Source organism: Lissotriton vulgaris, chromosome 9, assembly GCF_964263255.1.
Source record: "Lissotriton vulgaris chromosome 9, aLisVul1.2, whole genome shotgun sequence".
Classification (NCBI taxonomy): Eukaryota; Metazoa; Chordata; class Amphibia; order Caudata; family Salamandridae; genus Lissotriton; species Lissotriton vulgaris.
Genome location: NC_141697.1, coordinates 830,996,553 through 831,008,366, shown reverse-complemented (window position 1 = coordinate 831,008,366; position 11,814 = coordinate 830,996,553). Strand labels below are relative to the sequence as shown.

The window sequence follows — 11,814 nt, the reverse complement described above, 5'->3', positions numbered from 1 at the left end:
TACAGTTTGAAGATGTTTTCTCATCGAGGAATTGGAGCATATGAATGTTCAGATCACTTATCATCTGCAAGTCTATACTCCATATCTACACCAATCATTTGGGTGAGTTTAGGTCTTGCTAGAACACGAAACCGAGTTTTGAAATCTGTACAAGAAATTGAGTATTTAGCAGAGAGAGAACCAGACAGTACAGATATTTTGAAGACAAATAGTTGGATACATACTATTCAAATAGAAGTAATCATCTTGAGAACGTTTTTGTCTCTATGAAGTACTGCAAAGCTATACTTTTAAGAGGAATATTACAGAAGACATCAATAAATGAGTATATGCTGTGATTGGATCTGAAGGATGTTTTGTGAAACAAAGAAAAGGACATTTGATTAATCACCGAAAACTGAGTTGCGAAACTCCTGACAAAAGGGAATTTTACTATTTAGCTCTTTTGCAACTTTTTAAGCCATGGCGTACAGAATTGGAACTACTTGGAGATTTTCACAGTTATGAAGATTCATTCAACGCAACAAAAAATACTATAGAATGTCCTGTTTTTACTAATTATCTGAAAATGTTGAACGACGAAATACAGAAAGAAGCTACAATTGAAGCAGAGATTGCTAGAGACAGTTCTCAAGACAAAGTTCTGCTTCGTTGAGTCAGGATCCACTAGAAGAACCAATTATCAAAAATTAAGCAGCAACTGCCATGGATGAGGTGGAAAGAGCAATGCAACAAGCTCAAGAGGTTGTAATAAACTTAGAAGAATTGGAAAAACAATTAAATGTTGAGCAAACACAAATATATGATCAAGTGACAGAGCAGATTGAGCATGGTTTATATCATGAGAAAAAAGAGTGCTCATGTACGTCATTTAAACCTGTCAGACTGTACGTGAGCAGAGAAGCAGGAACTGGAAAAAGTTTTCTAATTAAAGGAATTGCAACTTATCTACAGAAAATAACTGAGTCGTCACTCTCTTGTGTTGTTACTGCTCCAACTGGGCTGGCAGCACATAACATTTAAGGGATTACTTTACATCGTTTATTGATGCTGCCAGTAGAGCATGAAAATAAATTAGAATACCACAAGCTATCTGGAGAAGCTTGTTGTGAAGTTTCTAGAGTCTTGAAAAAAATGAAACTTCTCATTATTGATGAGGTAAGCATGGTATCAAATTTAATGCTTGCCTGTGTGCATTTAAGAATGCAACAAGTCCTTAAAACAGAGTATGATGTGTTATTTGGAGGCAAACACGTCATAATTTTTTGAGATCTACTGCAACTAACTCCTGTGAAAGGACAACCGGTATTTAAAACAGTTACACATGAAGACACCAGAAAGTGCCTGGGAAGCATAGGAAATGTTAATATTTGGTCATATTTCGAATATACACAACTCATTACAAATATGCGACAGGCAAAGGATGCTGATTATAAAAGTATTCTTGAAGATATAAGAATTGGAAAAGTGAGTGAACATGGCAAAGAAGCTTTACAGGCATGATTACTTTCAAATATGTTTCCAAACGAAAATATTGTTCCAGAGAATATAAATAGAAAAAATTGCAGAAAAGAAATCAGTGATATGCTTGATGCCAACTCTGCAAGAATGTTCAATACTCAATGAAAAAATGTTAGAGAACGATTGGCAGAGTGGGCTAAAGAACGGTGATGGATTAAACCCAGATCAGTTGACTGGGGGTGAGTGCTTGTATTGTCAACGCTCCGTCCATCATTTCCTTTGGTTTTTCCTTGTTCGCCATAAGTTGGCAGGGTATGCTCAGACGTGAGTCCCTTGCTCACTTTGCCACTGGATTCAAGCAAGCCGGGCTGAAGACGTCTGAAATGCCAGAAACCGGTCCTCAGTAGCTTGTTTCCGGTCCAGGGAAGGCATGGCTTGGCAGTTCGGGTTGGACTGTTCCCATGAGGCACAGGGTCAGACTGATTTGCATATGGCCATGTCTGAACTGGGATGGCAGAGTGGGCTAAAGAACGGTGATGGATTAAACCCAGATCAGTTGACTGGGGGTGAGTACTTGTATTGTCAATGCTCCGTCCATCATTTCCTTTGGTTTTTCTTTGTTCGCCATAAGTTGGCAGGGTATGCTCAGACGTGAGTCCCTTGCTCACTTTGCCACTGGATTCAAGCAAGCCGGGCTGAAGACGGCTGAAATGCCAGAAACCGGTCCTCGGTAGCTTGTTTCCGGTCCAGGGAAGGCATGGCTTGGCAGTTCGGGCTGGACTGTTCCCATGAGGCACAGGGTCAGGCTGGTTTGCATATGACCATGTCTGAACTGGGGTGGCAGAGTGGGCTAAAGAACGATGATGGATTAAAGCGAGATCAGTTGACTGGGGGTGAGTGCTTGTATTGTCGATGCTCCGTCCATCATTTCCTTTGGTTTTTCATTTAAGAATGCAACAAGTCCTTAAAACAGCGTATGATGTGTTATTTGGAGGCAAACACGTCATAGTTTTTGGAGATCTACTGCAACTAACTCCTTTGAATGGACAACCGGTTTTTAAAACAGTTACACATGAAGACACCAGAAAGTGCCTGGGAAGCATAGGAAATGTTAATATTTGGTCATATTTCGAATATACAGAACTCATTAGAAATATGCGACAGGCAAAGGATGCTGATTATAAAAGTATTCTTGAAGATATAAGAATTGGAAAAGTGAGTGAACAATGCAAAGAAGCTTTACAGGCACGATTACTTTCAAATTTGTTTCCAAACGAAAAGATTGTTCCAGAGAATATATATAGAAAAATAACAGAAAAGAAATCAGTGATATGCTTGATGCCAACTCTGCAAGAATGTTCAATATTCAATGAAAATTTTTTAAAGAACGATTGGAAGAGTGGGCGAAAGAACGGTGATGGATTAAACCCAGATCAGTTGACTGGGGGTGAGTGCTTGTATTGTCAACGCTCTGTCCATCATTTCCTTTGGTTTTTCTTTGTTCGCCATAAGTTGGCAGGGTATGCTCAGACGTGAGTCCCTTGCGCACTTTGCCACTGGATTCAAGCAAGCCGGGCTGAAGACGGCTGAAATGCCAGAAACCAGTCCTCGATAGCTTGTTTCCGGTCCAGGGAAGGCATGGCTTGGCAGTTCGGGCTGAACTGTTCCCATGAGGCACAGGGTCAGACTGATTTGCATATGGCCATGTCTGAACTGGGGTGGCAGAGTGGGCTAAAGAACGGTGATGGATTAAACCCAGATCAGTTGACTGGGGGTGAGTGCTTGTATTGTCAACGCTCCGTCCATCATTTCCTTTGGTTTTTCTTTGTTCGCCATAAGTTGGCAGGGTATGCTCAGACGTGAGTCCCTTGCTCACTTTGCCACTGGATTCAAGCAAGCCGGGCTGAAGACGGCTGAAATGCCAGAAACCAGTCCTCGGTAGCTTGTTTACGGTCCAGGGAAGGCATGGCTTGGCAGTTCGGGCTGGACTGTTCCCATGAGGCACAGGGTCAGGCTGGTTTGCATATGGCCATGTCTGAACTGGGGTGGCAGAGTGGGCTAAAGAACGATGATGGATTAAAGCCAGAGCAGTTGACTGGGGGTGAGTGCTTGTATTGTCAATGCTCCGTCCATCATTTCCTTTGGTTTTTCATTTAAGAATACAACAAGTCCTTAAAACAGAGTATGATGTGTTATTTGGAGGCAAACACGTCATAGTTTTTGGAGATCTACTGCAACTAACTCCTGTGAAAGGACAACCGGTATTTAAAACAGTTACACATGAAGACACCAGAAAGTGCCTGGGAAGCATAGGAAATGTTAATATTTGGTCATATATTGCGAATATACAGAACTCATTAGAAATATGCGACAGGCAAAGGATGCTGATTATAAAAGTATTCTTGAAGATATAAGAATTGGAAAAGTGAGTGAACATTGCAAAGAAGATTTACAGGCACGATTACTTTCAAATTTGTTTCCAAACGAAAATATTGTTCCAGAGAATATATATAGAAAAATAACAGAAAAGAAATCAGTGATATGCTTGATGCCAACTCTGCAAGAATGTTCAATATTCAATGAAAAAATGTTGAAGAACGATTGGCAGAGTGGGCTAAAGAACGGTAATGGATTAAACCCAGATCAGTTGACTGGGGGTGAGTGCTTGTATTGTCAACGCTCCGTCCATCATTTCCTTTGGTTTTTCTTTGTTCGCCATAAGTTGGCAGGGTATGCTCAGACGTGAGTCCCTTGCTCACTTTGCCACTGGATTCAAGCAAGCCGGGCTGAAGACGGCTGAAATGCCTGAAACCGGTCCTCGGTAGCTTGTTTCCGGTCCAGGGAAGGCATGGCTTGGCAGTTCGGGCTGGACTGTTCCCATGAGGCACAGGGTCAGGCTGATTTGCATATGGCCATGTCTGAACTGGGGTGGCAGAGTGGGCTAAAGAATGATGATGGATTAAAGCCAGATCAGTTGACTGGGGGTGATTGCTTGTATTGTCAATGCTCCGTCCATCATTTCCTTTGGTTTTTCATTTAAGAATGCAACAAGTCCTTAAAACAGAGTATGATGTGTTATTTGGAGGCAAACACGTCATAGTTTTTGGAGATCTACTGTAACTAACTCCTTTGAAAGGACAACCGGTATTTAAAACAGTTACACATGAAGACACCAGAAAGTGCCTGGGAAGCATAGGAAATGTTAATATTTGGTCATATTTCGAATATACAGAACTCGTTACAAATATGCGACAGGCAAAGGATGCTGATTATAAAAGTATTCTTGAAGATATAAGAATTGGAAAAGTGAGTGAACATGGCAAAGAAGCTTTACAGGCACGATTACTTTCAAATTTGTTTCCAAACGAAAATATTGTTCCAGAGAATATATATAGAAAAATTGCAGAAAATAAATCAGTGATATGCTTGATGCCAACTCTGCAAGAATGTTCAATATTCAATGAAAAAATGTTAAAGTTAGAAAATCAAGAAATTATAAAACTGGAAGCTATTGATAGAATAGAGCATGAAGGAGCTACTATTATTTTGTCAGAAAAGTTGAAGTTAAAATTGGATTCTTTAGAGAAATCAATATCTAAAACTGCTGGTTTAGAAAAGAATCTATATGCATGTATAAATTGTCGGATAATTTTACGACTTAATTTACATGTGGAAAGAGGTTTCGTAAATGGAGCAATGGGTAATGTTGTTGATTTTGTTAATTACCCAAATGGAGATGACATTGAATTTTTGAAAATCAAATTTGATGAAATTGAAGAAGTACAACAATTGAGTCGTTGTTCAGCTCGATTTTTGCTTGTAAAAGATTTATATGTCAGTTTCCTGTTTGTTTGGCATATGCGGTGACTATTCATAAATCTCAAGGTTTAAGTGTAGATAGTGCGTTGGGGAATATTGAAAGTACTGTGTTTTAAGAGGGTATGGCATATGTTGCTTTATCTCGAGTCAGAACTTTATCTGGATTATACTTGATTGATTTTGATGAGACAAAGATTAGTGCAGATGTAAATTTTGTAAAAGAGTATAATAGGTTAAGAAGAGAACATGCTCCCAATTTACCTCAATATCCTTTATTTGAAAAGTGTGTGTTAGGTCGAAAAAGAAGATATGAGAAAAATTGTTGCGAGGTTATAGAGAAAAGAAAAAAACTAGATGAACCAGTGATAGTAAGTAAAAAGAAAAAGGATACTATTGAAGAGGTTGTTGGTTTTCTGTTTGAAAACAGTTCTGGTGTCAACTGCTATGCTAATGTAGTTGTTAATGTTGTTTTTTTTCTTGAAACTTTACAACAACAAATTGTTGAAAATCGAGACAAAAGATTTTGTTGTTTGTTGAATTCTGTGTTTGAGAAATGTAGTAGTGATAATTAAAATAGAAAATGTTTCTGATATTCGAAATGTTTTAGACATTTGTTCTGGTTTAAATCAATTTTCAAAGAATATTCAGCAAGATTGTCAGGAATTTCTAATGTATATGCTTGTTGTATTGCAAGATGAAGGTATAGATATTGAAAATCTTTTTGGCCTTTCTTATAAATGGCAACATGACTGTGACAATTGTTAGTTTTCAAGTAGTACTAAAATAGACACTGAAAGATTTATATATTTGACTTTACCAGACTGCAAATCAGTGTCTTTTAATCATCTAGTTAGAGAAGCAAAGTAAAACATGGTCTATACCCAAAGTAACTCACAAATGTTATCAACATTATTTACACAAAGATATGGACAGTATGTAATTTTAATGCTGCAACGATGCAGACCTGATGGAAGAACACTGACAACTTTAATAAAACATTTTGTGGCTTCTCAACTATCAATATCAGGAAGAACTTTTGTAACTGTAGCAATTATTTTCCATGATGGTCCTTCTACAACATCAGGACATTACACAGCTTATTTAAAATGTACAAAAGGCTGGACTCATTGTAATGATACTCAATTGATTTTTAAACAACGTTTGCTTTGATAAGTGACTGTATGTATGAGTGATTCTATGGGTGAATGAGTGAATGTGTGTGTAGACCTAGGAATCAGTGAGTGCGTATGTAGTAATTGGTATTGGTATGTCAATGGTTTCAAGAATGGTAGTCTGTATTTAACACTGGGTGTATCAAAGGTTATATTAGAGTGTGAGGAGGTGCATCGTATTATCACATGAATGATATCATCAGTGATGTGATCAGTGATGTCAAATGAGATGTCATCAGTGATGCCATCAGTGATGTCATTTGAGATGTCATCAGTGATGTCATCCGTGATGTCACTGACCATGTCATGAATGAGGTAATATGTGACATCATCAGCAGTGGATAGCTGGTGTGCAAAATATAGTTAGTACAACTAAATATATAGGAGCAATTTCAATGTTTTTTTAAATGCTAATTCCTAACTATATAAGGCCTGAAACCTATGGTTTTTTAAGTGAATTTGCAAGGTTTTTAAAACGCTAATTCCTAACTATATAAGGCCTGAAACCTATGGTTTTTTAAGTGAATTTGCAATGTTTTTAAAATGCTAATTCCTAACTATATAAGGCCTGAAACCTATGGTTTTTTAAGTGAATTTGCAAGGTTTTTTAAATGCTAATTCCTAACTATATAAGGCTTGAAACGTATGTTTTTTTTTGTGAATTTGCAAGGTTTTTTAAATGCTAATTCCTAACTATATCAGGCGTGAAACCTATATGTTTGTACATAACTTTATTTAGAGTGTATAAAAAAGAAGTAATAATGTTTTGTTACTTTGTGATTGTTGGAGATGTCCTATATTTACGTAAGAAATTGCTATTCGAAAAAAGCATTTAAGATATGTTTTTTTCAAATTTTTACATTATTAATGAAAATGTTGAATGGGTTTTTTAAAGACAATCTTATTGATTGTCTTTTTTTTTGCCCACTGTTATATGATGAGTACTATTGAACTCACTGTTTTCAGTGAAATTCAATATATTCTGAGAACAGCAAAATAAGATACATAACATATTGTACAGATTATTTTGTATTATGAAATATATTTTATAACTCAATTTTTTCTTCTCTTCCACAGATACTATATTTATAAAAAATGTATTATTAACTTGTCATTACTTATAAGGTAAGTATGACAAACAAAAAATACTTTTTCATCACTCTCTTACTTCTCTTTCCCTCTTTCCCTTTCTTCACTCTCTCCCTTACTCCCCTTCCTTTACTCGTCTTACTCCCCTTCCCTCACTCTCCTTACTCCCCTTCATTCACCTTTATACTCCTTCTCCCACCATTAGTAACCTTCCCTCACCCTCACTCACCTTCTCCTGCTCCCTCTTTCACCTCTCTGTCCCTCACTTCTCTTTCCTTTCTTCCTCCATCACTACCTTTGTCTTGCTCTATCTCTCACTCTCTTCTCACTCCCCCTCACTCTCTTTCCTTCACACCATCCCTCACTCATCTTCACTCACCCCCTTCTCTCACTCCCTAACTCCCTTTCGCTCACTCCCCTTCCTTTATTCCCTCCCTCACTCCCCTTTCCTCTATCCATCTCTAAGTCTCTTCCTCTGTCTCAGTCACTTTAACTGGCTCACTCCGTCACAGTCCCTCACTCTCCCTCTCTTACTCTCTCTCACTGTCTCCCTCTCTCTCCACCACGCTTCCTTTCCTTTCCTCTATCTTTCAATAAATCCTACTCTCTCACTCACTCCTTTTTCCTCTTTCTTAAAATGCTTCTTTTCCCTCATTCCCCTTCCCTCACCCTCATATACCTTCCCTCACTGTCACTGCCCTTCATTCAATCTCACTCCTCTTCCCCCACTTCATGTTCTCCTCTCTATGCCTCACTCCCATTCCCTTTCTCCTGCTCCCATTCCCTCACTCCCCCTCATTCTCTTTCCCTCACTCCATCCGTCAGTCCCCTTCCCTCACTCCCCTTTCCTCACTCACTTTTGCTTACTCCCCTTCCTTTACTCCCCCACTCCCATTCACTCCATTTCTCTCTCCCTATCTCCTTCTGTCTCACTCAGTCTAACCGCCTCACTCCCTCTCAGTCACTCGCTCTCCCTCTCTTTCTCTCTCACTCTCTCCCTCTCTCTCCCTCACCGTTCCTCTCTTTCCCTTCCTGTTTCCTTCACTCCTACTTTATCCCTCAGTCCCCTTTCCTCTCTCTTAATCTCCTTTCTTCTATCTCATTCCCCTTTCGTCACCCTCATACCCCTTCTGTCACTGTTACTGCCTTTCACTCACCCTCACTACTTTTCCCTCACTCCCCTTCCCTCACTCCCCTTCCTTCACTCCTCTTTCCTCACTACCTCACTCCATCTCACTCCTCTTCGTTCACTCCCTCCCTCACTGTTTTACCCTACATGCTTCTCTCCCTGTCTCCCTCTGTCTCACTCACTCTAACTGCTTCACTCCCTCTCAGTCCCTTGCTCTCCCTCTCTCTCTCACTCTCTCAATCTCTCTCCCTTACCCTTAATCTCCTTTCGTCTCTCTTTCTACCACTCCTCCTCTCTCCCTCACTCACTTTCCCTCTCGCTTAATTTTCTTCCTTCTCCCTCATTCCCCTTCCCTCACCCTCATACCCCTTCCCTAACTGTCACTGCCCTTCACTCACCATCACTACCCTTCCCCCACTCCACTTCCTCCTGTCTGTATGCCCTTCACTCACCGTCACTACCCTTCCCCCACTCCACTTCCTCCTGTCTGTATTTCACACCCCTTCCCTTTCCAGCTCCCTTTCCCTCACTCCCCCTCACTCTCCTTCCCTCACTCCGTTCCTTACTCCCCTTCCCTCACTCCCCTTCCCTAACTCCCTCCATCCCCTCACTCCCCTTCTCTCTCCCTCACTCCCATTCTCTCACTTTCCCTTACCTCCCTTTTCTCATCCTCATACCCCTTCCCTCACTGTCACTCCACTTCCCTTACCTTCACTCACCTTACCCTGCTCTACTTTCCCCTCTCTGTCCCTTACTCCCCTTCCCTGTCTCCGTCCCCCGCTCCACATCAGTGATGTCATTTGAGATGTCATCAGTGATGTCACTGACCATGTCATAAATGTAATATGTATTCAAGCAGAAAAGGGGAATGAGGCTGCTAGGGCCGCACCGAGGGTCAAGTTCCTACTGTTTTTGTAATATGGGTGCAAATGGTCTGGGATACAGTCCCCTAGATCCCAACATAAAACAAAAAAGCATTTGTTTTATACATCAAAATTCCACAAGTTGACCATGCACACCAAAAACAATGTAATGAACACAATATTAGTGCTTAGTTGACATTTGTTTTGTAACAAAGAAGATATCCAATAGTTCTCCCAAGAAAGTTCCAAGTCAATTTTCTTCTTTATTCTTTCTTTTATTATTCAAAATTTGCAGATAAAAACAATAGCCAACGCGTTTCGTCCGAAACCGGACTTCTTCAGGGCTTAACTCAATGTATCTTTATACAACGCGTCCCATCCGTCTTGATAGTTGTATATTCAATGGGGTTTTTAAGTATATTGTTGGCGAATTATGCAAATTTATACCATCCGTTCGTTATATATTCAGCAGACCAGACGACCGCACACGTATGAGACGGCGACGCCGGATATATGGCATATACTCTATTTTTCTTCCTTCTGACTGAAATATAACGAACGGATGGTATAAATTTGCATAATTCGCCAACAATATACTTAAAAACCCCATTGAATATACAACTATCAAGACGGATGGGACGCGTTGTATAAAGATACATTGAGTTAAGCCCTGAAGAAGTCCGGTTTCGGACGAAACGCGTTGGCTATTGTTTTTATCTGCAAATTTTGAATAATAAAAGAAAAAATAAAGAAGAAAATTGACTTGGAACTTTCTTGGGAGAACTATTGGATATCTTCTTTGTTACAAAACAAATGTCAACTAAGCACTAATATTGTGTTCATTACATTGTTTTTGGTGTACATGGTCAACTTGTGGAATTATAAATGTAATATGTGACATCATCAGCAGTGGTCTGCGGGCGCGCGAGTTATAGTGAGTACAACTAACTATAACGGGGGAATTTCAATGGTTTTGTATGAGTAAAATGTCCAGCTAACTATAACTGGTGTGAAACCTATGGTTTTTTCAGTGAATATATATATGTAGTACTCTGTACTTCGCTCTTGGTAGCTGATTCAACACCCACCGTAAACATGTACAGGCCTGCACCTCAGGATTCTGATGCAGAATAATTTATTACAGCTTCTCTGCCGCCATAACGTTTCGGCTTCGAAGAGCCTTGCTCACATGACAACATGATAATATTCACCACCCACATTTAAAGTGACAGTGCAAAGGAACTGAATGATCATGTGACATGAATATAGAAGAAATACTAAAATGCCGCTATATATATAGTACAAGCAATAGAAGTTATATACACCCTTACTCATATAATTTAAATGTTCTCCAACAAGAGATACGTAAAATTCATACATTGTGCAAAATTACAGAATTCGTGCAAAATATGCAATTTAGTGCAAAATATCGCTACAAGCTGCCAAAGGGAGCAATTAAATGTCTCATGTGTACAACACACATCATAATGCTAAAATCCAAATATAATAAAATAGCAGCGCATAAATACTGGGATAAATCCAACATACTAATTAAATGCCTGTCGAGTCATAGTAAAATAACGACATCACATTTAAACAATTTAATTTTGTTACTGTAATGTGTATGTGTACCCCTCAAACTAGCATTCATCATAACAGAACAATCCTGTCGAATTCTATGCTGTTTACCAATGTTGCTTTTGATTAGTATAATAATCCTGGGATAAATCCCGTAGTTTTAACATATAGCGGTCTTCCTCATAAACAGTAAAATGCCTTATTGTCACGATCAAATAGACCCTAAAATAAATGTGCAAAACTAGTGCTGATAAAGTACTCAAACAAATTGTGCAAAATATTTTATAACTGCAAATCTCACTTACATGGGTAGACTGAGCACAGCCATTTTCCTCCATCATGTCTAGAACTATTAAATATTAATAGGACTACATACATGGAAAACAAACATTGTTGATATAAATAATAATCTCATCATGTTACTATGAGTGGGAAACTCATGTAAATAACTTCTATTTTGCAAAGCTAGCATGGGGTTCATATAGGAATCACAATTTTAGTATAGAGGCAACCATGGAGAGTTAAACACCGATGCTCTAATTCAGAGGTTTTATCTCAAAAGATGACTCCAGGAAACTAATACACATTTGTTACCATATCTCTTATTGACACTAAACAGCAAAATGTACTTTCCCATATTAAAACAATAAATAATTATCAAAAAGTTAAGACCACTAAAGGATCCTAACTACTAAGATAAAAA

At 39.0% G+C, this 11,814-nt stretch overlaps 1 protein-coding gene across 1 annotated transcript in view; it reads right to left on the bottom strand.

Annotated features, from left to right (window-relative positions):
* Positions 1–11,814, bottom strand: part of LOC147692322 (sperm microtubule associated protein 1-like) — a 359,300-nt gene that overhangs the window by 131,699 nt on the left and 215,787 nt on the right. The gene's annotated exons all lie outside the window — the stretch shown is intronic.